At 32.8% G+C, this 27367-nt stretch overlaps 1 protein-coding gene across 9 annotated transcripts in view; it reads left to right on the top strand.

Moving 5' to 3' along the window:
* Positions 1 to 27367, top strand: part of LOC114329613 (E3 ubiquitin-protein ligase FANCL) — a 787641-nt gene that overhangs the window by 361233 nt on the left and 399041 nt on the right. Inside the window, exon 1 of one of the 9 annotated variants that reach the window (XM_050647187.1) lies at positions 22887 to 23063. The exons of the other annotated variants lie outside the window; for them this stretch is intronic. The gene's annotated coding sequence lies outside the window, so the exon portion shown is untranslated. Of the gene's footprint in view, positions 1 to 22886; positions 23064 to 27367 lie in introns of those variants that run through there. 9 annotated transcript variants of the gene reach the window in all.

Raw genomic sequence — 27367 nt, 5'->3', positions numbered from 1 at the left:
TGATCTCCGGAGTACCTGGTGCCCAAGGTACCTACTGTGTACCTCGTCTTGTGGAGTTTTCGGCAAATTCATTAAAAATTAGTCAAAAATCATTACTCGGGGTTTTTTGGGGCCGCTAACGACGAATATGACATCGGAAGTAATTTCCGGAGTACCTGGTGCACAGGGTAACTACTGTTTACCTCGTCTTGTGGAGTTTTCTGCAAAAAATTTATTAAAAAATTAGTCAAAAATGATTACTCGAGTGTTTTTGGGGCCGCTAACGACGAATATGACATCGGAAGCGATCTCCGTAATACCTGGTGCCCAGGGTACCTACTTCTTATGGAGTTTTCGGCAATTCATTAAACAATTAGCCAAAAATCATTACTCGGGTTTTTTGGGTCGCTGACGACGAATATGACATCGGAAGTGCTCTACGGAGTACTTGGTACCCAGGGTAACTACTGTTTACCTCGTTTTCTGGAGTTTTTGGCAAATTCATTAAAAAATTAGTTAAAATTCCTAATTTGGTGGTTTTGGGGTCTCTGACGATGAATATGACATCGGAAGTGATCTTCGGTGCACTTGATGCCCAGGGTACCTACTGTTTATCTCGTAACTAATGAGGTTTAACTAATTTTTTAATGAATTTGCCGAAAACTCCATAAAACTAGGTAAAGTAAACAGTAGGTACCCTGGGTACCAGGTACTCCGTAGATCACTTCCGATGTCATATTCGTCGTCAGCGACCCAAAAACCCACCGAGTAATGATTTTTGGCTAATATTTTAATGAATTTGCCGAAAATTCCATAAGAAGTAGGTACCCTGGGCACCAGGTATTCCGGAGATCGCTTCCGATGTCATATTCGTCGTTAGCGACCCCAAAAATGCCCGAGTAATTATTTTTGACTAATTTTTTAATACATTTTTTGCCGAAAACTCCACACGGCGAGGTAAACAATAGGTACCCTGTGCACCAGGTACTCCGGAAATTACTTCCGATGTCATATTCGTCGTTAGCGGCCCCAAAAACTCCCGAGTAAATGATTTTTGACTAATTTTTTAATGAATATTAATGACGACGTAAACAGTAGGTACCCTTGGCAACAGGTACTCCGGAGATCACTTTTGACGTCATATTAGTTTTCAGTGACCCCAAAAACCCCCGAGTAACAAAATTGAACTCATTTCCGCCGATAATTGACGAGTTCTGATTTTTTTTTATTGTCTGTTTGAGCAGTTTATGCAGTTTTTCAATATTATATCATGACTCCGGTTCACAAAGTTTCCTGGCGCATTCACGAATCGAATGCAAAAAGAATTATCAAGATCCGTCTTGTCCTTTTTTTTTTCAGAGGCAAGGCCGATTTTAGTGCTTTATTGCTTCGTCTAAAATATTTTAATAAATATTTTAATAAATATTTTAATAAATATTTTAATAAATATTTTAAATTTTAATTCTATAATTTTGGGAATAAATATCAAGAACCAACTACTGAAGTGTGGGTAATAATGATTATTTAAGATGAAGTAATAAAAGGGGAGGAATATTAGAAGGACGGATATCTAGCCTACTGAAAAAAATTTGGGAACAAAAGGAAATGTCTGAAGAATGGAGTAAGTTTTAATATGTCCCATGTACAAAAAAGACGATACGTGGGAATTACAGGAATACTGCTTTGTTTTATGTAATATAGGGCAGTCAATGAGGGTATTTGGCTCCGAATCCCATCCTACTACATCGATTTAATTGATATTTTCACAGTAAGTAGGGAATAGATCAGGAAACAAAGTCTACCCCATGCCGATGTGCGCTTATATCTTGGGGGTGGTTCCCACCCCTTCTCTGGGTGGAAAATTTTTTGGTTAAAATAACAACGGAAGTAGCTAGAAAACCTAATTCTAAACAAAAACTGTTCTGTAATTTATTTTTTTTTAAACTCAATACTTTTTGAGTTATTCTTGGTTGAAAATTGGCTATTTTCAGTGAAAACTGACAACTTTTCGGATTTTTTGCTACCTTAAATACTATGCATCTAACGAAAAAAACTATTTAAAATGTTTTTGTAGCTTATAAAAAACAAATAAGACTCGTTCCTTCATAAATCTTCTAGTTATAATACAAAAAGAGATATGGTAGGTTATTGAACTTGAAATAACAGAGAAATGTTTGATTTTAGCTGTAAGCTACCAATAACTTTTGTAGTGCTGGAATAGTATATTGTGCAACAAGTGCAGAAAGGTACTAATTTCTCACGAGTTTGAAAAGTTGCGGTACGAGCGCAAGCGAGTGCCGCAATTCAAACGAGTGAGAAATTACCTTTCTGCACGTGTTTCACACTATACTTTTTCTACAAGCACAGTTTTTCCTAAAAATAAAAATCACAATTTCCAAACGACGATTAATTATAATAGGTACCTATGTGATAAATTTTAAACTGTATTTAATTAATACCTACTAATCAATTTAAATTCCTTATACCTAAATAAATTGCACAGAAATCAGTTAAAAAATTAATGCACTGCCTTCATTTGTTTAAATTTAAACAATTATTACACATTATTGACATTATATTTATGCAGTCACGGATTTACACAAAACCTACTTCATTCGACGTCTCTTGCACAGGTTGCTAAATTCTTATTGGTTATTTGATAATTATAAAATGTTTAATAAGAATAAAATTGTAAAATAAAACAGTTGTAACATCCATAATTTAGTTTCTATGCTATAGTTAAATATAATAATTGTCTTATAGGTTATATATTTGTCTAAAGTTTAACCACGAATGTAAACAGAATATAACGTTACTCAGAATGCCGTAGTCCACGGATGTAAACAGAATATAACGTTACTCAGAATGAGGTAGTCAACTGTGCAGAAAAGAACTTTGCGGCACAGAAACGTCACTTTGCGGCACAGAAACGTCACTTTTCTGCACACTAATGTCAAATATCTTATACTGTGAGAAAATATCAAGTTTGCTAACATAAAACCGTGCAGAAAAGTGCACTTTGAATAGTGGTTGTAGAAAAAATACCTTTAAAATGAGCAATATTAAATGTCGATTACGTTTAAACTAAGCGAGATGTGCTGTAAAAAAATTGATGACTAATGTATTTTAAGAAAAAATGTGAAGTATATTTAACCCCTCATCCATCAGAATTTAAATGTATCGTTTTCCTTCTACAATACTTTTTATTATTGTATTATTTCTATGTTCAAAAAGTTGTAAGGTTTAAAATAAATGGTTTTTGAAAAAAATAAGATCAAATTATAGAGCACATTTTTAAATTTTCTTACAAATCTTCCTTTCTCCATGTAACTCGAAAATGATAAGAGATACGAAAAAAGATACCGCACAAAAATGTAGGTTTTTTCTAGATAAAAATTTTGTTTTGATTTTTCATTACCAGATCTCTTATCATTTTCAAGTTACGTGGAGAAAAAGGAAGATTTTTAAGATTATTTAAAAATGCACTCTATAATTTGATCTTATTTTTTTTTCAAAAACCATTTATTTTAAACCCGTCCAACTCTTTTAACATAGAAATATCACTATAGTAAAAGGTATTGTAAAAAGAAAACGATAAATTTAAATTCTAGCGGATGAAGGGTTAAATATAATTCTCATTTTTTCTTAAAATACATTACATAGTCACAAATTTTTTTGCAGCATATCTCGCTTAGTTTGAATGTAATCGACATTTAATATTGCTCATTTTAAAGGTTTTTCCCGGCACTACAAAAGGTATTGGTAGTATTATACACCTAAAATCGACCGTTTCTCTGTTATTTCAAGTTGAATACACCGATTTGAGCATGCACCAAAAAAACAAACTGTTTCTACCTACCATATCTCTTTTTGTATTATAACTAGAAGATTTATGAAGGAACAAATCTGTGTTTTTTTATGAGCTACAAAAATGTTTTGTATCGTGTTTTAGTTAGAAGCATCATTTTTAAGGTATTCTCAAGAAACCGTTCGAAAAGGTGTTATGTTTAAATGAAAATGGCCAATTTTTCAACCACGGATAACTAAAAAAGTATTAGTTTTTAAAAAAAATTATAGAACAGTTTTTGCTTAAAATTAGGTTCTCTACTCAAACAGTTTACACATGTTAAGATACTTTAAACTAGTGGTAAAAGATGTTAAGGTTTAAGTACCCACCATCTGAACTGGAGGCAACTCGCAGAATGAACTCGTTCCCTAGTTCATTACTTAATTACATTAAAGTACGAACGCTTTGAAAATCCATCCAATTCGCCAGGTCTGGCTCCCGCCGACCTCAAAAAATTTCTACAAAGAAATAATTTTTCATCAAGTGACAAAGTTATTATTGCGATCTTTTGCATTACGCTCCGCGAACTTTTTAACCTCCCCTATGACTTAGGGTTACCATAGGTCCGGATTTCGTCCGGAAAGTCCGGATTTAAAAGACATGTCCGGATTGAAGCCCGGATATGAGAAATGTCCGTATTTTTTTTTACTAAAAAAAATGGAAAACACTAGGCCCAACGGTGGGGAATTCCATTCTGCGCAGCACCTTAGGCTAAAGTATATTAAAACATAGGCGTACCTATATGTATTTTAAACTGGCAGAGATTTTCGATGTTAGTTGCATATTGTAGCGAAGCAGCTGTACTTTTAATTGTGCCATATGCATTTCGCATATATGTACAATGTAGAGGTAGCAACACAGTCAAATTCACATTTTACATTCTCTACAACCCCTTAGACTACCCCTGTCCGGATTTGGCCTTAATAAATTATGGTAACCCTACATGATGCAACAGCCCAAATCCGGCGCTGTCCTCCCCCAACATCCGCCTCCAAACATCCCTTCCTTGGCTGCTCTCCTCCAGTTATCCACCCCCAATATCTTTTTAGCATCACTTCTCACTTCATCTATCCACCTCTTCCTTGGTGTTCTTACTATCCGACGTCCTACTATAATTCCAATAAGCATTTTACTAGGTTTTCTGTTATTCTCCATTCGTATAAGGTGCAAGAGGACAAAACGTCCTCTCGCGATTCTATTGGTTAGAAATCTGTATCGTAATGAAAATCTGTATCATATTGAAGCCCATTAAGATACAGGTTTCAAAATTATATATAACAACCATTTATATTTATAGCGTCCTGTGCCTTCCGGTTCCTATTTTCCAGCCGCGTCGATCTGTCCAATCTCCTGGTCGTAGATCTCTCTCAGACATTGCTTTCTTAATTCCACTTATCCAGGTAGTTTTCGGTCTGTCCTTTTTCTTCTTTCCGGGGGTTGCCATTTCAGTATCCGCTTTGGGAGTCGATGTTTCTCCATTCTTTGTACATGACCATACCAACAAAGTTTTTCTTGGATTTCTTCTACTACGTTTGTTTTCCTATTCATAATATATTGTACTCGTTCATTCGGTTATGTGTGAGACTCTAGAGACGCAGGCCGAGCTTTGCCAGAAGTCCATTTCCAGTGCGGGCAACTTTTGTTCTGTTCGCTTATTCAATTGCCAGGTTTCACATCCATACAGTACCACGCTTTCAAAGATGCTATTATATAGTTGTGCTTTCTTTTCTTTTGATAAGGCTTTTGACCAAAGTAGTGAGTTCAAAGTATTTACTTTCTTTCCTTTCATAATTCTTTCCTTCATTTAGAATTCTGTCCTTCCATTTCGTTGGATTCTCGTTCCAAGGTATACATGATCAGAGCTTGGCTCAATAACCATATCATTCTCTAGTTTGAACTCATTTTTCTGTCCTCCCATTCGCAGAGGACGTTTGAGTTTGCATAAATTCATTATCTCGAGAATGGGCAAATTTGAACAAAAATCCTCAGACAGGTCGATTTTTATTTTTAAATTAGGACATTTTGGCATATATATTTATACCTATATATTATAATGGGTTTAAGACGTGGAGATTATAATTACAGTTATATTCTTAATCAACTTAAAATGAACAAATTAGAGACAAGAAGAGCTGAATTCGAATTATATTTTTTTCATAAGCTTCTAAATGGATTTATTAATTGCCCTGAAATTTTGGATTTAATCTCATTTAATATACCTAAGCGAAGAACCCGTAATTCTGACCTGTTTTTTGTAGATTTCGATTCTACTAATTATGGACTTAATGAAGTTATTTCTAGGATTTCTAGGAAAAATATTTAGAATTACATATTTAATACTTCAACTGCATCATTTAAAAACATGTTAAAAAACTGTTGTCTTATGTATCTTACTGTATTTTATACATATTGTACAAAAATGAAAAAGGGTTTAGCCCGTCCATAAGTAAATAAATAAATAAATACTAGTGACGTCATCCATCTGGGCGTGATAACGTAATCGATGATTTTTTTAAATGAGAGTAGGGGTTGTGTGATGGCTCATTTGAAAGGTAATTAAATTCTATATTCAGCAATATAAACAATGACCTAATTATTTATACAGGGCGGCCAAAAAAAATTTGGAATTAAATTAATTGAGACAAAAAAAAAGAATGTATGTAATTTATTAAAACAAAAAAATTAAAACAGAAAAAAATGTTAATTTGGAAAATAAACATTGCTTTTCACTTAAATTAAATGTTCAAACCGCTAAGAGGCAGGTAGGTGGCAGCTTTAATATTGAATTTAAGCGAAAAACAAGATTTATTTTTCAAATAAACATTTTTTCCTGTTTTCGGACAACAGTAAAATGTGTTGTTCTGATGCTATTTCTTTGTGGCATTTTTATAATCAACTATTTTCAATGGGAAAGAAGCCACAATGTTACCAAAAAAAAATGATTTTATTAACGTTTCGACGCCCAAGTCTGGTGTCGTTGTCAAAATACAACATAATACTAAATTAAACAAAAATGTTGTTGCTTAGTAAAAAATTCTTCTAATAATTTATTTAATCTGACTCACTTATATCGACAATTCAGACATGTATTATACATTATACATTTTAAAGTAGAAGACTTTAAAATGATATTGCAAATATTGATGAGTTGCGTTCTTGGAGCGACTTTACTAAAAATAGTTCATTTGATTACATGAAATCAACCCAACTCCGGGTTGATTCGGGTAACTCAAAGAATATCCACTTTACTATGGAGTCTCTAGCGCGAGAATTTTACTCCCACCGTTGTATTTGGTTGTCTTTTTAAAGACAGATCACATGCTATTATTTTTTGTGGCGGATATTCTTGAGTTGGGTTGATTTCATGTAATCGGATGAACTATCTTTCAATAATGTCGTCCCAGGAACGCAACTCATAAATATTGGCAATATCATTTTAAAGCCTTCTACTTTAAAATGTATAATATACAGGGTGTTTCATTAATAATTGTCCATATAGTAACTGGAGAAACCTTAGCAAAAAATACGAAGATTTAACCTAAAACTCTTAAATAAAATGTGGTTTCTTACTGAGTTACAGGGTGTTTTATCTAAAAATTTAAAAACTATTTTTGCTCAGCATTTTAAAACTATTAGACGTATCCTTTTCATACTTGGCAGGAAGTGCGACTACTAGACACCCTACTAAATTATGATAAACAAACGTTTGTGGCTATTACCAGAGGCGTACTACGGGGGAAAGTGAATGATTGGCCCTTTCCAAATTCTACGTCACTGGCGGAATTGCTATTTTAGTTCAATTATTGGATTCTTCAATACTTTCTATGAAAATAATATACTCTTCATTCGTAACGATAAAGTCATTAGTTTTCGAGATCTTTGAACTTAAAAATGAAAAGACACAGTTATTTTGATTAATGTATTGTGTCGCTTCATTTTTAATTTCAAATATCTCGAAAACTAATCATTTTATCGTTCCGAATGAAAAGTATATTATTTACATAAAAAGTACTGGAAAATCAAAAAATTACACTAAAATAGCAATTTCGTCAGTGGCGTAGAATTTGGGAAGGGTCGACCAGCCACTATCCCCCGTCGTACGCCTCTTGTAGTAGCTAGAAACGTTTATTTATCTTAATTTAGTAGGGCGTACAGTACCTACACTTTCTGCCAAGTATGATACGGATACGCCAAATAGTTTTAAAGTATAGGGTACAAATCATTTTTAAATTTTAATCATATGAATCATATCATAAATTAATCAAAATAACTGTGCCGTTTCATATTTAACTTCAAATATCTGGAAAACGAATGACTTTATCGTTACCAATGAAGAGTATATTATTTACGTAGAAAGTATTGGAGAATCTAAAAACGGCACTAAAATAGTAATTCCTCCAGTGGCGTAGAATTTGAGAAGGGTCAACCATTCACTATCCCCTGTCGTACGCTTCTGGTAGTAGCTAGAAACGTTTGTTTATCATAACTTAGTAGGGTGTATAGTAGTCGCACTTTCTGCCAAGTATGAAAAGGATACGTTGAATAGTTTTAAAATGCTGAGCAAAAATAGTTTTTAAATTTTCAGATAAAACACCCTGTAACTCAGTAAGGGACCACATTTTATTTAAGAGGAAACAGTAGCGATCAACAGGTAGCGAAAACGCGTTCCAAGATTGCGGCTGTAATTTTGAATATTTTTTCGAGATATTTGGCACACGTATTCGTAATGTAATAAAGAATGGCGGTACAGAGCCCAATTTGAAAAATATATTAATATGTGGAAATTACTCTGTAATTAAATACAATATTAAAAAAACGAGCCTGTACCGCCATTAAGAAGAACAAAAAAATACACTTTCTTCAAATAAATTTTTTTATCCGATGCCTAGATTTTGTGTCATTTTGGAACTACTAAAATTTTTTATTTCATTAGTAGTTCCAAATTGACACAAAATCTAATCATCGGATAAAAAAGTTTATTTGAAGAAAGTATATTTTTTTGTTCTTGTTAATGGCGGTAGAGGCTCGTTTTTTTAATATTGTATTTAATTACAGAGTAATTTCCACATATTAATATATTTTTCAAATTGGGCTCTGTACCGCCATTCTTTATTATATTACGAATACGTGTGCCAAATACCTCGAAAAAATATTCAAAATTACAGCCGCAATCTTGGAACGCGTTTTGGCTACCTGTTGATCGCTACTGCATCACCTTAAGTGTTTTAGGTTAAATCTTCGTATTTTGTGCTAAGGTTTCTCCAGTTACTATATGGACAATTATTAATGAAACACCCTGTATGTCTGAATTGCCGATATAAATGAGTCAGATTAAATAAATTATTAGAATAATTTTTTACTAAGCAACAACATTTTTGTTTAATTTAGTATTATTTTGTATTTTGACAACGAGACCCGACTTGGGCGTCGAAACGTTAATTAAATCATTTTTTTGGTAAAATTGTGGGTTATTTCCCATTGAAAACAGTTGACAGTAAAATGTATTTCGGATTAAATAAATTATATAGATTCTTATTTTTGTCTCAATTATTTTAATTCAAAAAAATTTTTTTGCCACCCTGTATAAATAATTAGGTTAGTGTTTATATTACTGAATAGAGAATTAAATAACCTTTCAAATGAGGTATCACACAATCCCTACTCAAAAAGTCCTAATTTAAAAATAAAAATGGACCTGTCTGAGGATTTCTCTTCAAATTTGTCCATTTTCGATATAATGAATTTATGCAAACTCAAACGTCCTCACTGTATACTTGGTTTTCTCTATATTGACGTATAGGCCCCATTTTTATATTCTCGAAACAGCCTGTTTGCCATATCATCTCATTGTATTGATTTGCGTGTAAAGATAAAATGCTTTTTTTAATGATAAAATTTCTAATGATTTTTTCTGACACAGAAGGGGCGCGAAACACAATTGTTGTTGTTTTGTTCGCGTTCAGCGTGACTCTCCACTTACAACACCAATCCCCGACCGCGTCCAACAGAGCCTGGGCTCTTCTGTGGATGAGTAATGGGTTGGATCGAGAAGTTGTCGTGAGTAGAGCCGTGTCGTCTGCATAGAGAAACGGCCGAGTGCCTGGGATATTTTGGTTTGTGATGTCACTGTTGTAGATAATGTACAGCAGTGGTGCTAGGACTGAACCCTGGGGAACTCCAGCTTGTTGAGTGAAGGGGGTAGACTTTTGATCGCTTACTTTCACTCTGACAGTTCGGTTGTGGAGGTATGAGTGTACAATTTTGGTAAATTGTAATGGTAGCCCGATGTCCAGAAGCTTCCGAACAAGTCCGTCGTGCCAGACCTGATCGAAAGCTTTCTGCACATCCAGGAATGTGGCTATGGCGAATGAACCATCGTTGATGGTTTGAGTAACTTTAGTTGTGAAATCTATTAATGCATGTTTAGTAGATTTACCAGACTGGAATCCGTATTGAAATTTTGGGATGATGTTGTGTGTTTCGAGAAAGTTATTGAGCCTTTCTTTTAGGATTAGCTCAAGAACTTTACCCAGAGTGTTTATTAGTGAGATTGGTCTGTAGGATTCCACGTCGGTTCGGGGTTTGCCTTTTTTCAAAAGCATGATGGTATTGGCCACTTTCCAAGGAGTAGGGAAGTGGCTGTTTTTGAGACATGCATTGAATATTTTAGTTAGAAGAGGGATGATACTCTCAGGAAGTTTCTTGAGGCACCTACGGTTGATGCCATCAGGTCCGGGAGCGCTGTTTTTACCTATTTGGCAAAAGCTCTCCGTTTCCCTGTTTGTGAGGGGGTCCATGATAGGATCATAGACTGGAACGTGGTAGTTGAGAGTAACATTTACTATGTATTCTGTGTGGAGTTTAAATAAGCGATCAAAGTTTGGGTTGTCTGGAGTTTGAAAGTTGTTTTGAAGCGAATTTCTGAATGCTTCAGCTTTCCCTTCTGGGGAATTGACAATGTGATTGTTGACCAACAGATGAGATGGTTGAGATCGTTTTTGATTAGTTAGGACTTTGAGTTTGTTCCAGAATTTACTTCCGTCCCTGTAGTCCAGTTTTGAGGTAGCATCCTCCCACCGGCGAGCCGTTAGGTCGGATATCTCTCTTTATCCTGGCACAGATTCGTTTGTTTTCTGTTTTGATTAATTGATTTCTGTTGGCCTTATATTGGCGTAGAAGACGCCTTTTTTGTTGAATTTTGGCTATGACATATTGTGGAAGTGCCGGTGATGTATAGGTTATTTGTTTAAGTGAAATTGCGTGCGTGATAGCCTCGGTGATGAGGTTTTCAATTTGTGTTGCACTTGTGTCAATACTATCGTTAGTATCGAGTTCGCCTAACATAGGAAGGCCATAAATATTAGATCGTCTTTATCCTGGGCAATCACCAGCTGATCGTCAGTAAAATGTAGTGTGTATAGTGTTGATTTATATTTAGCTGTATCCCCATGCCAGAACATGATTTCCGCCATTTATTTAAGACCTCATTCATATAGATTTTAAACAGTGTAGGGTGTAGGCTGTAGGCGATAAGCTGCATCCTTGTCGTAGTCTCTCATTCACCATGAAAGTTATCGGATAATCCGTTGTTGATTTTTATGTTTGCTTGACTGTTTTTATAGAATTTCTGCACTTCTTTTATTAAAGATATATTAATAGGGGATTTTTCCAGGACTTGCCATCATTTACACAGTGATACGGTATCGTATGCCTTAGTTAGATCGAGGAGTAGTAGGTGTATTTCTCTATCTCTGGCTACTTTTTTTTCGTTGAGTTGGTTGAGCGTGAAGATGTGGTCGATGCAGGATCTTCCTGCTATCTTGCTTGATGTTCGATCTCTAATAGTGCATATTCATTTTCTACTAGAGTTTTTAAAGTTTTTCCATATAATCTGCTAAAGGTGCTGGTTACAGTAATACAGCGATAGTTCTTGCAGTCTTTCTTGTTACCCTTTTTGTGTATTGGGGTTATCCATCCTTTTTTCCAATTTTCTGTTATGTTTTCTCCATTTATGTTGGAAAAAGAAAAAGAAAAATTATAATTGTTGGTCTGTTTTTTCGAATACTTTCTAGATATGTACTAAATTAATAATGAAACAGCTATATTAGAAAAAAATCACACACTCGACCCCCTTAACTCCATCATGTTACGCCTTTGTTGTTTTTACCGTTGGGCGTTTTCGTTTACTTGTTTTCTGTATGAACGGTGCAAGTAAAGTGCGCAACGAAGTAAACCAAAGCAAGTTCGTCGAACCTGCTTGCTATCACAGACACAGACAGTCACAACAATTCCAATTGAGTGGGTATACTTTTATTTATTCTAATGAAATGGTTTGCTGCTAAAAATATTAAGCTATTGTTTCAGTCTGACGCATTATCATATCTATATATTGTACCCTGAGGTTTTGATGTAATTCATAAAACACATGGAATGAGTGTCAACGCTCTTCAATGTCGAAGTCTAAAAGGCTCTTTTTTAGACATGGGACTCCAGAGGATTAACAATGGCTTGAGAAACTTTTGATTATATGAATATTCAACGGAGCTTAGAAGAAATGGATAAACGGTGATAGATAATAGTATTGCTCTAAACTAAAGTGATCCAGACTATTATTATTCATACTTTGTGGATATCAAGTTTGATTAACTGGGTAGCTCATCGGTCTAGCGTGTTGGTGATTTTCCTCTTAATGTGCAACCGCATTTTATCAGATTTGTATTTGTATCTTTTCATCTGACGTAAAGTTTTTCGTTCTGGTTAGGCCTCTGACTATAAATTACTTCTAATTTCAATTTCACATAGCATTTGACTATCTTCTACATATAAAGTCTCTACAGCCTCCATGTTTGATTTCTACTACATTTAATCGGAATTAATCACAATTTTAATTGAAAACAGTTTATTTTGATGTTTAGATTTCCACTTCGGAAATCCTTCTCAAAATACTAATTCCCATTGAAGATAACTAGACAACATAGAAATGCCACAATAAAAATAGTTTAATAACTCAATCTACGAATTTTGCAAGCGTTAAAAGATTCTTCCTCTCCTGTCTATGTCTTATCTAATTTAATTCAGAATCTTACCTCAGGTTCCATGTCTCGATTTCATATAGTCGGCTTGCATATAATGTAGAATAGACAATTCTGGTGTATCCTTCTTTTTGTCTTTCCAGATATTTTTTCGATGTCTTGTGTCATCATTTGTGTTTCTTATCGTCACTCCTAAGTAACCGAATCTGTCTCTTAAAACGTATTCCAGCTTTTTTCATTGATTTAAAGTCTTCTAACACTAACACTAAAACACAATTAATTTATAACATTCATTTTTTTTAACCCTACTTTATATTTTAGACTTACTTCTGCAATCTAATTTATCTTTATGTAAATATAGTCGCTTCAGTTGTTTCAGAACCCTGTGGAAGTTTCTCTGCGTCGTTAGACAGTCGTTCGATCAGGGGCGTAGCAAGGGCTTGGCGTAACACAGTATTAAATCAAATGAGGCCTATAGAATCAAAACCTGCTAGATCCATTTTTGAAATATTTCAGGAGACTAAAAAACATTAAAAATGTAAATTTATCAAAAAGGATCCGGCATTTCTTAATCAAAGTGGCATCAATAAATGTCATAAAATGGCACACTAATTGGGTATAGAGTCATTTTTCTGCATGCCCCTTACATCTTCAGAAATTTGTACTTTTAGTTTGGATTTAACAGATTTTGATTCTAAGAGCCCAGATAATATTGCTCATTTTCAATTGCTTTTAGGCGCAGTTAATGCACTAAAAGTAGGTATTGAACCATTTTGAGAGGAAAGCATACAAAATATACAAGAAAAAGAAAAAGAAGTATTTTATTGTTCACAAAACTATGGACATAACAGGGTTTGATTCTGCGTTAACATTTCAGTGGTATTTTAAAGAAAATTAAGAAGGTTTTGAGCGGAACTTGAACTTTGAAATTGTGTAAAAAAGGAAAAACGAAAATTTAGGATTTAGTAGGTTTCGATTATGATGGGCTCAAATAATACATTTACATAATCGAAGACCTCTATTGATTTTAAAGCTATCGGAAATTCTATCATAACTCTGCTCCTATAGATATTTAGAAAGTCTTATCATTATATCTATTTATTTATATCTATGTATTTTAAAACAATGTTTACAAAAAGTCCATACAGAAAATATTGGTATGTACCTAATAAAATTCGGTCAGCACATTCCCTGCAGCATGCTGTTATATGTCGGTACCGGGTGTCCCAATAAGAATGGCTCTCGGCCATATCTCAGGAACCGTTTATAGTACAGCTTTGAGAAAAAATATTTATACCAAAAGTTGCCTCGAGAAAAGCCTGGAAATTATTTTCATAATTGTAGGTCCACCGCTAGAGGGCGCAATTGAATATCAAAAATTAAAAAATCAAAATTTTACCAAATTTACCTAATGAAAGGGCACTGGAAATTCAATCATCGTATTCTTCATAAAATTCTGCGTATATTTGATTTCACAAGTTTAAGTCTACCTTTTCAAATAAGAGGTGGGGGTGAGTGTGAACCTTCTTATGAAAAAATGGCTGTAAGTCCGGTTCTGCTAAATCAAATTTTGCATACTTGGTCTTGTTGAAAACAGCTCTTTTTCGTCAATGTAAGTCTTATTTTCGAAATAAGTAATATACAAGCTAGGAGGGTTATTTAATTATTTTCAGAAAGAGAGCGTTCAAGTATTATGTAACGCGATTTTTTAAGATTTTTGACCCCTCCCCCCTACGTAACGCACTCTAATGGGCGTTTAACTATTGCGTAACGCAATGTTTGAAGACCCCCCCCCCAAACCTGCGTTACGTAATACTTGAACGGCCTAAATCTAGTTTTCTTTGGAAAATATTAAATACAAGTATGCATTTTTAATTCTGCCAACTGTTACTGTCATCTGTAAACTTGGTTAAGATAAAGTAATGTGCTATGGAAAAAACAAATATACATTTTCCGGATGTAAACGTATATAATTAATTAAAACAACAATAAGACAAACAACACTATAAAATATAACAAAGAAATAAAAGCGAGTGACTAAAACTAAAAATATAAAAAAATCAACCAAAAAGAAAAAATAAAAAAAATTCAAACACGAAAAGGATTATTCGAAAAAAACTGTTATAGGTCTGGATCTCGCGTATGAAAAAAAGTTGATTAATAGCAAGCTGAAATTTTTTTAATAGCTTAAGGGTGTCTAGTCGGACAAACTTTGATGTATGGGAACACTGGAACAGGGGAAGTTTTAATTGTGGAACGTCAGACTACGAAAACGTCCCATGTATCTTGTCGGACAGAACTTCCAATTCATTTGTTATCCTTTCATTAAACTGTCCTGCAAAAATCAGACTGCTATTTATCACCAACTGGGCATTTTAATGAGTGGAACACGTAGAACATGTCAAAAGACAGGAATTATGAAAGGTGACAAATAGCAGTCTGATTTTTGCATGAGAGTTTAATGAAAGGGTAACAAATCAATTGGAAGTTCTGTCCGACAAAATACATGAAACGTTTTCGTAGTCTGACGTTCCAAATTTTAAACCTGTTCCACAATTAAAACTTCTCCTGTACCAGTGTTCCCATACATCAAAGTTTGTCCGACTAGACACCCTTAAGCTAATAAATTTTCAGCTTGCTATTAATCAACTTTTTTTTGGTACGCGGGATCCAGACCTGTTAGACAGATTAAATATACAAAAATCTCACACATTAAAGAAAAAAGTTATCTGTCTGTATGAGTTAGTGTAATAGACCAGGGCCCATCTGTAAAAATATTAGTACATTTGGACGTTGAGAGGTGACTCAATTTTTTTTGCAGAATTTGCTTGGAAATAAATCAAATAATAATATTTGAGTTATCCTCCCTCTCAAAAAGGTCCGGAACATTGTTTAAATAATCAAAATGTCAAAAAATTAAGGAAAAATTCGATTTTTTTTTCTTCGTTTTTTGATTATAACTTTAAAAATGTTCATTTCCGAGAAAAGTTGTACTAAAATAAAAGTTGCGAAATTAAATTTCGTACAATATCGAATTGGTTAAAAGTTTAAAAAATAGTCACCCTTGTTGCAAAATAGCAATAATTGCGAAAAAACCATACAAAAACAAGTATTCGCATTTTACGTTTTTCAACCTTTTATGCTACACTTAGGACCTTCATGTTTCACCCAAAAAAACTTTATGATACAGTAAAACAACACCGTAAATTTCATTAATAGTCCAAGTAATGAAGCTTAAAATAGGACAAAACCTCGCAATTTTTACAGAATGGATCGATTTGCTTGAAAATTTGAGAATAAGTAGTGGATAGTCCAAGGATCAAAATCTATATGAGGCCGAAAGGCGCTTTTACCATGGGGGTGGTTGCCACCCCATCTCGGGGGTGGAAATTTTTTATTTTATTTTGAGAGCAAAAGTTGGTAAACACATTCATTCTAAGCAAAAAACGTTCCATACATTTTTTTGATAAAAGTAATAGTTTTCGATTTATTCGTTATCGAATCATTGATTCGTTTGATGATTCAATGATTGATTGTTTAAATCGAAAAAATCATTGTTTTTAATCAGTTTTCTGCTAATAACTCAAAAAGTTTTCGTTCTATCAAAACAAGTTTGGTTAACAAAAATGTACCTTTTAAAACAATAAACAAAACCGTTTTTTATAATTTGCTTTAAGACCAGTAGTAATCGAGCTATACTTTATTATATGTTAGCTCTTCTTCGTAAAATGCTAAATATTGTAGTTTCAAAGTCAAAAGACGGGAAAACTATGCATTTTTCGAGGATAACTTGTTCAAGCTAATTTAAAGTATTTAAAAATATCTATCTCCAGAAATGAAAAAAATAGTACCTAGTTCAGTTCAAGAATTAAATGACTCATAGTAAAAAGAATGTCAGTCCCTATTTTTTTCAGCGAAAAAGTGATCGTGACCCTACTCTCCACCCTAATTAAAATTGGACATTAACCTTATTTGGTCTTCTTAATTTATGTATTGTTAATAGGTTCTAGAGGTTCGACCGGCTTAGAATGATTAGTTAAAAAAAATGAGTTAAAAGCGAATAACGAATTTTTGTAGTTTTGTAAAAAATGCCCATTTCTTCAGAATAGAAAGATTAGCATCAGAGATACGAAAAAATATTTAAATACAAAATTGTAGCTTATTTAATTCCCAAGAACTTGGTTTGCAAAAATTTTTTCTACGGCAAAAATTAAGTGAGCTATTGAAAATTAAAACTTGCAATAACATGCAAAAACCACCTTTACCAACCCTTTCAAAGTCACCTCTTTTTGCGAATGAGGATTTTAAAATGATATAATATTAATAACCCAGTAGGTCTTGTAAAAACCTACAAAATTCTTTTTTAACAAACTTTCTAGGATACAAAATAAAAAAGGTACGGTTAAAAATCAATATATTTTTTTTGAAAAAAAAAGGAGATATCCAATTGGAAGCATAATAATGTAAGTTAGCGGTGTTTTTAGTCATCGGCCTTATTTATTTTTCTTTATTTATGTATTATTAATAGATTCCAAAAGTTTGAATGGCTTAGAATGATTAGTTTTTAAAAAAATGTAGTTAAAAGCGAATAACGAATTTTTGTAGTTTGGTAAAAAATGCCTTTTGCTTCAGAATAGAAAGAGTAGCATCATAGATACGAAAAAATATTTAAATATAAAATTGTAGCTTATTTTATTCCCAAAAAATTGGATTGCAAAACGTTTTTCTATGGCAAAAATTGAGTGAATAGTAAATGAGTATAATACCGAAAACATTGATTTTTTCGATATAAAACTAACACATTCGATAGCGAATAAATCGAACACTATTAATTTTACCAAAAAAATGTATATAGCATTTTTTGCTTAAAATGAATGTTTTTATCAACTTTTGCAGTCAAAATTATAATAAAAAATTTCCACCCCGAGATGGGGTGGCAACCACCCCCATGGTAAAAGCGCCTTTCGGCATTATATAGATTTTGATCCTTGGACTATCCACTACTTACTCTCAAATTTTCAAGCAAATCGATTCATTCTGTAAAAATTGCGAGGTGAAAATCTTCGGTTCCTGGACTATAAGATCGGTTTAATAGATTTTGCAAAATAAATTTTGCAATCCAGCTTTCGCAAAAAAATGCATTTTTTCAAAATGTTACAGGACTGAAAATAAAGCAGATAGCAAGTTGAAATTTTTTTTGCTTATAGAAGTGTACTGTACCTTTCATTTTCAATTTTGCAAAAATTAAAATCAATTAACACCACGGCGTCAGGAATTTTTTTAAATAAACATTAATTATTGGTGCTACGCGCAAGACAGCGGATAGTTTGCTCTGATTGGGCATTCCAATGACCTTTGATAATGATTGATACATTTTAATTTTTATTACATTTCGATATAAATAAATAAATTTGTTTATTGCAAAATAAAAACACACACTCTATCCTTTGAAATAACACTTTTATTAGCAAAAACTTTCTTTGTTCATATATTTTAACTTAGAGAATAAAAGTTTATTATTTTTAAACATATGCAATTGTTTAAACAATATTTCACAAACAATAATAAAATTAGTTTGATTTTTGTGGAATTAAAATATTAAAATACAACAAAATATAGAGTAAGAAAATAATATATTAGATAAAAATTGTAAGAAATTTTGGTGGAAATCAACTTGTGTGAATAGAACACCGCTGTCCTGCGCGTAGCACCAAAAATTAATGTTTATTTAAAAAATTTCCTGACGCCGCACAGTGGGGCAAGAGACAACATAAGTTGGCATTAAATCATTGTCGATATATTTATGGCCAATTTTTTTTTCAAATATTATAAGTTGTGTGTACATAAAAAAACGATGTTTTTTCAAAGTTTTCTTCTTCTTCTCAATGTGCCTATCCGTGACTAATGTTGGCGATCATCATGGCAATCTTTATTTTATCTGCAGCAGCGCGAAAAAGCTGCACAGATGTTGTGCTAAAGCAGGTTCTGAAGTTCTTTAACCAGGATGTTCTTCTTCTTCCTGAGCCTCGCTTTACAAATATTTTCCCTTGAAGGATGGATTGTTCAAAAAATGCTTTGCTCAAAATTTTCAAAGCTGAATGTCCATAGTTACTACCGATATTGATTTAAATGATATTTGAAGTTTAGTCATTTTTATTTTATATCTTATTTATTTATTATTATCTAATATTATTTATATCTCAAAACAATTGTGTTAACATTATTTTTGAAAAATTGCTTAACCAAATTGTTCTTTAAAACCATTTACCGCATATTTATAAGAATAACATAAAATTTTGTAGGTAAAATATTGAAAAACTTAAACTACAGATCATCATCAGATGTGACGTCAACATCTTGCACATTCGGAGATTTGAACATAATATATTATGCACTAATATGCAGTGCTTCCACTGGCAGGTGTTCTAATTTCTTTCTTTTTATGTTTCTTTTGCTTGTGATCAGTGGATCACTACTAATCAACAAAAAGTGGAATACATCTTAATTTATTTTGCATCTACTACACTTTCTTGAATTATTATGCTTGAATTATGCAAATAACGAAAAATTAGAATAGAGTGTTATTCAATTTAATTAGGTCAACATAACCTCACAAAAAATAAAATTATGAAAAAAGGAGCAAATATGAGCAAAAAGTTAAAATGACTTTCTAAAGAATAATACTCAAGCTTTCAAAATAAAACAAAATTAAAGTTGGATCAGTCTGGGAACACTAACAAATCACTTGCTCTTTTTGAAAAATGCATATTTTGATATTTTGTACAGGTAATTTTAAACAATATATTATAAGAGACTATATTTACTTAATTATTATATCACATCTGTAATAATATTGTCACTTTCCTGAAGATCAAATATCCGTAGCCAATTTTACTAGTAAATTAACTTTTCACTTGAAATAAGTGGATCAAACGTAAGTCGAATCACATTATCGCGGCCTTTGCATTGTTAACACGGGACCATGTGCCCTTTGCGACGCATCGCAACTGGTGGAGGGGTTTTAATGGGAAAAAAATGATGCCAAATCGTACGCAGGATTGTGTACTATTTAATTAAAATGAATGCGACAGAAAATACTACATTTGTTATTTGGTATTTTATGCCAAATTTTTTAGCTCTCCTGCCCCACTGTGCGCCGTGGTAATTAATCGATTTTAATTTTGCAAATTGCAAATGAAAGGTACAGTATACTTCTATAAGCAAAAAAAAATTCAACTTGCTATCTGCTTTATTTTCAGTCCTGTAACATTTTGAAAAAATGAATATTTTTTGCGAAAGCTGGATTGCAAAATTTATTTTGCAAAATTTATTGAACCGATCTTAATGAAATTTACAGTATTGTTTTTGTGTATCATAAAGTTTTTCTGGGTGAAATATGAAGGTCCTAAGTGTAGCATAAATGGTTGAAAAACGTAAAATGCGAATACTTGTTTTTGTATGGTTTTTTCGCAATTATTGCTATTTTGCAACTAGGCTGACAATTTTTTAAATTTTTAACCAATTTTATATTGTAGGAAATTTAATTGCGCAACTTATATGTCAGTACAACTTTTCTCAGAAATGAATACTTTTAAAGTTATAATCAAAAAACGAAGAAAAACATCGAATTTTTCCTTAATTTTTTTACATTTTGATTATTTAAACAATGTTCCGGACCTTTTTGAGAGGGAGGATAACTCAAATATTATTATTTGATTTATTTTCAAGCAATCTCTGCAATAAAATTTGAGTCACCTCTCAACGTCCATCTCAAAACAGATGCGCCCTGGACTATAAATCTCACACGTTATTAAAGAAAAGCGTGGGGCACGTCTTCATAGAATAAACGGTTTGAGTATAAATACTTTTTACTTTTCGCGCCCCACGCTTTTCTTTAACGAATTTCATGTGTTAGATTTTTTCAATTTTTAACGAATCTATGAGATTTTTGTATATTTAATCTGTTTTTTTCGAATAATCCTTTTTAAGTTTGAATTTTTTTATTTTTTTTTTCTGTTTTTAGTTGATTTTTTTTATATTTTTAATTTTAGTCACTCGTAACTAAAGAAAAGCGTTTCTTAAATTATTTTTTCATATTTTTTTTCAATATTAGTAGAGAAAGTATATAGGGCTTCAATTTTGTCAATAAAAATTACCAAATTTATGTTGTACTTTCATTATGGATGAGGCTTGAGACCTGACAGGCCTCACCCGTCGGCTTGTTGGTTAACTGCATTATTACCTCCTACTATCGCCATGAGAAAAAACCTTTTTTTTTAATGTTACCTTTGCGTTAATATTAAAATTAAATAAGGAATGTACCTATACTGAATTTACATTCAAAACGCAGTAGAAATAAACAAACGTTATACTTATTACTTATACACGTTAAACAAACAAATAAACGTTATACAAACGTTAAACAAACACGTTAAATGCTACTAGGAGCACTCCCGAATCATAATTTACAATGTATAAACTTTGGAAATCATGATTTGGGATTTACAATTTATATACATTGTAAATTATGATTCGGGAGTGGGGGAGTGCTCCTAGTAACATTTAACGTATCTTGTTTTGTTTATTTCTACTGTATCTTGATTGTAAATTTAGTATAAATCTACATAACACTTTTTACTTTTAGCTATTTTACATAGGACACAAATGCTTAACCCTCCGTTAGTCGCGCGGTCTACGATCGTGGTCGCCTCCTTTAAGTGGTCGCCAATTCCAGAAAACTGCACATACGCCCCCATCCCGCTTAGTAGCTGTCACTAATACTTCCAACTTACTCTTCAGTTTGATAAACGCCGCCGATCTGTTTGCATTAGTTTTTTACCATTATTCAAAGAGCACTGGTCTACAACGGTAGACCGCGCGACCAAACGCGTTCCAGTTTTTAGTTTTATATATAAAGCTAATATGTAGCCTGCTGTGTATATAAAGCTAAGCATAAATGAAAAAGTTTCAAGAAGCGACTTTATTGAAGACTTGGGAACTAATCAAATCCCAAATTGAATATGGATCAACTATGTATATCTTCCCTGCTAAGGGAACTTAGACGACGAGCTCGCATAATGTACTGAGTTCAAAAAGTCATACCCCTCCCCCTAATATTCCAACAAATTACGTGGGATGATGTTGTATTTGCCCACGAATTTTCAATAAGTTAACAAGGAAGTCATGCCAAAAATTTGACAAATTTGGCAGCAAGGATCATCTCAGGGATATTTGCACTGAATGTTTGACGGACTAAAATTGTGCCACTTTTACCATTTAATAGTTTTGTCCTTTGTTTACTTTTTTGTTCTGGTCTTTATTATTCATCACTATTGGTCATTTTATAAGTTCAAAGATAAAAAAGATTTGTATTTTTCACTAAATTGAGCTTATTTTTGTGACCATTTTCATTTACTTGCGAATAAAGACCCAAAAAATCATGAGCTCGTCTTTAACTTTAACACTGTCAAAATGACGAAAGCCAAGAAACAAAACATATCTAATATCGAAGTACAGACATAGATAAACATGTTATTAACCATTAATTTGTTAATTTTGTCAAAATCCGGTATTATACGACAAAAAACTATCGGTCTACTATCGGTCTACAATCGTAGACCGCGCGACTAAGCTCGTCACCAAGAATCGCGCGGCTAAGTAGGGTTAATGGACTATCGCAGTCGTATTCCTTGTTTAATTTTTGAAGTACCCCGGTAACATAAAATAGCCCTCACTGAAACTAATTATGCTTTCAACGAGATTTCCTATTCTCCTCGTCTTTCTCTACGCTTCGCAGAAATTCCTTCAGCGCCGGCAACAAAGCACTTAGAAACGTATTCCATTCCTATCTCTCATACTTCAATACAATATTTACAAATAGTTGGCTGGGTGTCTAGACAGGCGCTTGCTTGCCTTGTCGAATCGGACCTACGCAACAAAAATCGTAGTGCGCTAGCAAATTGCGTAAACCTACTAGACTGTCACTTGTTGAGACTAGTTGAGAGCGGTGGCCAAATCAAATGCATCGGCCCAACAGTGCGTTTCGGGTCAGGTGCGTAGGTGGATGCGTTTCTCGGGGTTTTTGGACTATACGCTCACTCGCCTAGTGTTTTTAGTGAATATCAAATCTAAATATTTGTGTTTGGAAAGTTCGGCATATGTTTTGTGGAGGATGAAGTCAAAAGAAAGTTCTACGTCAGATGCAGGTCAGTTACTTCCAAAAATAAGTTAATAACGTTGGCATGATTGTTATTTTTCATAAAACTTTGTTTGAAAAATTGGGTCAAACAACGCTGAATTAGCACTTTTTTGTTGCAAGTATAAAATAATTGTCATACAATTGCCACGTGGTTTTAGATTGATTATTTAATTTCATATATCTTTTAGCTTTACCTTTATTCCTATGCAGGTTCAGCTGTAAAATATTAATCCCCTTCACAGAGTTATCCTGTCTTGCCGTTTTCCACCAGTATTTGTTGGGCCTTCCTCTGCTATTCTTTTAAGGAACTGACAATCATCGATTCTTCTTATTGGGTGACTGTCATTTCGGATATGAATGTACTAAAACCATCTTATGCTCTAATCTTTTATTTTGCTATTAATTGGTGCCGGTGCCTCATTTAGATTTTCCTTAATTATTCGTTCTTAATTTTATCATTTTTGTCACTTTTCCCATCTTTGTAAGCATTTTCATTTTCGCCACATGCATCCGTTGTTCTTCTTTCTATTTAGCTGCAAACATTTAGTGCTAGCCATATATCAGCTACATAGTGTACATAGTATTTTCATTTCAGTTTTATTAGAATTTTTCTCCAATGGACTACATTCCATTTTTCTGATGGACCGCATTCTTCCCAATCTGTTTCTCCTTAGTACTCTATAATACTGATCCTAGATAACCAAAGCTGTTAATTTTTACAATAATTTCACCATCTACAGCTCTCATGTTATTTTTATGTAGTAACTCATTTTTGAATAAATATTCTAGATAGTGTGCTCTTATCCTACTAGGCTTTGAATAATTTTCTTTAAGATGCTGTCTCCATTGTTCTAATAATTTGTTACCTATTAACATTACATTATCAGCATACTTTAAATTTCAAGGAGTGTCGCTTTTAAATTCTCCAGCTTTATTGGATGTTAATAAGGATTAAACACCCTTTAAGCCCTGATGCAATCATACTTTCACTTGAAATATATCAGTATCTCTCACACCTGTCCTAACAATAGTTGTTACTTCATTGTAAGTCGGTTTTACAATCTTCAGGTACTCAAAGGGAACTCCTTCCTCATTGAGCGTCAACCACGGAACCTCTAGGTCAGGAGGTACCCTATCACATGATTTCTTGCAATAGAAACAACAGTTGATTTTGAGAAATTATCAATTCACACTACATGTCTAGTGTTTCAAAGAAATATACCTTGTTATAAACATTCCACATAAAAATATGTTCAGTGCATATTAGTACGTTCTTTAACGGTCAAATATTGCAAAACCTCTAAATTCTAAAGAATCGCTTCGATTTAGATGAAATTTTGCAAATAAGCTCATCTTGCCCTTCTCTTTAAAAGTGATATGACTACAATGTGTGCTTTTTATTTTTAAGGGGTGAAAACTACCCTTTCTTACCAAAAAATAACAGCATATAAGCGTTAATGTTGTTCTGAAGCTATTTTCTTGTGGCATTTTTACAATTTGAACTATTTATAATGGGAAATAAGCCACAATATTATTAAAAAATTATTTTTATTAACGTTTCGACGCCCAAATCGGGTGCCGTTGTCAAAATACAAAATACTACTAACATAAACAAAAATGTTGTTGCTTAGTAAAAAAAAATTCTTCTAATAATTTATTTAATTTGACACAAAAAAATCATAGCATGTGATCTGTCTTTAAAAAGACAACCACATGCAACGGTGACATTAAAATTCTCGCGTTAGAGATTTATTCCTATTATAATTATTATAATTCCCTCGTGATTTACTATGAGATCTCTAACGCGAGAATTTTAATGTCACCGTTGCATGTGGTTGTCTTTTTAAAGACAGATCACATGCTATGATTTTTTTGTGACGGATATTCTTGAGTTGGGGTTGATTTCATGTAATCGAATGAACTATCTTTCAGTAAAGTCGTCCCAGGAACGCAACTCATAAATATTGGCAATATCATTTTAAAGTCTTCTACTTTAAAATGTATCATATGTATCTGAATTGCCGATATAAATGAGTCAAATTAAATAAATTATTAGAAGAATTTTTTTTACTAAGCAACAACATTTTTGTTTATGTTAGTAGTATTTTGTATTTTGACAACGGCACCCGATTTGGGCGTCGAAACGTTAATAAAAATCATTTTTTAATAATATTGTGGCTTATTTCCCATTATAAATAGTTAAAAATATATAAGCGTTATTTAAATCTAAATTATGTGTAGGTACATAATAATATGTTAAATAGTATGCTTAATATAGGAATTTGATTGTTTCTCATATTGAAATGTATTTTATAGTTTTAAACCCTTAAAAACTACCCTCTAAATAAGAATTTGTGTCAAAAAATAATTTGTAACTTTAAATTAGGTAATGATGTATTTTGTAGTGATTTAAACTTTATTTTATGTTCGTAATTTAGTGTATTAAGTATTTAATATTTTCAACCCTAATAAACTACCCCTACAAAGACATTTTCACTCACGGTAAAATATTGCAAAACCTGTGAATTTTAAACAACCGCTTGGGTTGACATGAAATTTGGCACTCACTTAGCTAATAAGTCAAAAAAAAAGTGATATAGTACCGATGTGTGCTTTTGCCCTGGGTGTGAGTTTCACCCCTTCTCGGGGGTGAACAAATATAGGTCCAAAATAAGTCCGGAAATTGATAAACTGACTAATTTTAAGCAACTTTTGTTCTATAGAGTTTTTTCACCAAGTCAATACTTTTCGAGTTATTTGCGAGTGAATATGTTCATTTTTCAACATCTGAACCACGTTGTTAGACGGTTCTACGCAAACAACTGAAAAAGTAAGTATTTTATCGAAAAAATATTCCGAGCAAAAATATAAATTATGAAAAAGTGAAAAAATCTGTGTATGTATGAAGTTTGGGGAGCTAGTAGAACCAGAGTTGTAGCTAATGAAAAGAAGGTTCTTATTCGTGAAATTCCAAATCGAACATTTCGACGTGAAATAATATCCAAAAAATGAAGCACTCTTTAGGGAAAATTCATCAAAAGTTTTTAAGAAAGTTTTATTTTTATTTTTTTATATATTTTTTTAATTTTTAGCATTAAATGTAAGCAAATTACGCTCAAAATAAAGTTGGTCCCTTTTGAAATTAATCGTTACCGCTTCACAAGTTACTTAACTTATAGAGGTAGGGGAGCCCAAGCGGGGATTTTTGCAGTTACGCGAGCGCGTCAGATTATTATATGTGGAGAAACCTTGTACCCTGAAAATGTACCTCTACCATATATTAGCTCTTAATGCAGGGGAGTTCGTTAAGGGGGGGCCGAAAAAAAAATCTATCCTAAGAAAAACTCGAAATCGTCAGATTAAGATAAGGTAAGTTAAGTACATGCAAAACAGTGTATATTTCAACAATCTGACGATTTGAGCGGGGCGTAAGGAAATGGGCGAGTCCCAAAGTTTCACAAGAAAAAAGCGAATATTTCGCGAAATTAATGACAGATCGAAAAAGTAAAAAATACGTACTCAATATTTTTCAAAAATCTATCGAATGATACTAAACACGACTTCCCACGGAGAGTGGTGGGGGGTAAATTTAATATTTTAAATACGAATCCCGCCATATTTCGCGAAATGAAAATCAGATCGAAAAACTGAAAAATACACTTATTCAATATTTTTTAAAAATCTATCGAATTTCACCAAACATGACCCCCACGGAGGTGGGGTCGGTGGTTACTTTAAAATCTTAAATGGGAGCCCCCATTTTTTATTGCAGATTTGGATTACTTACGTAAAAATAAGCAACTTTTATTCGAGACATTTTTTCGAATTATGCATAGATGGCGCTATAATCTAAAAAACGATTGTTGGAAATGACAAATTAAATTAAAAATAGACAAGTCCCCACTAAAATGGAAAACTTTACTTAACTTTTTTTTTGTTTTTAGGACCTACTCTTCACAACCCAATAGGTCCCCAAAGCGCTCGAGTGACTGCACATTTAGCATACTTTGCTCCCCTACCATCACGATAGGACCACGTTCACTCAGATGTTAGGCAGGGATTTTAGTTAGTTGTGTGTGTTTTTAAAAATTGAAAAAATTGTATCAAACTATTATGTGGCAAAATGATACCATAATATGTAACTAGTTCATCTTGTTACGTACTTCTACTCTGTTACAGCTGTTTTTGTCTGCACTTTGTTACAGCTGTTTATTGGTGTTTTTATTCTTCTTTTATGTTCGAATTGTTAATAAATAAGACATTTAAAGTATATAACACGATGGAATTCTGAATTTATTAAAAATTCAAACA

This window comes from Diabrotica virgifera, chromosome 3, assembly GCF_917563875.1.
Source record: "Diabrotica virgifera virgifera chromosome 3, PGI_DIABVI_V3a".
Classification (NCBI taxonomy): domain Eukaryota; kingdom Metazoa; phylum Arthropoda; class Insecta; order Coleoptera; family Chrysomelidae; genus Diabrotica; species Diabrotica virgifera.
This window is presented reverse-complemented; position numbering and strand designations above follow the sequence as displayed.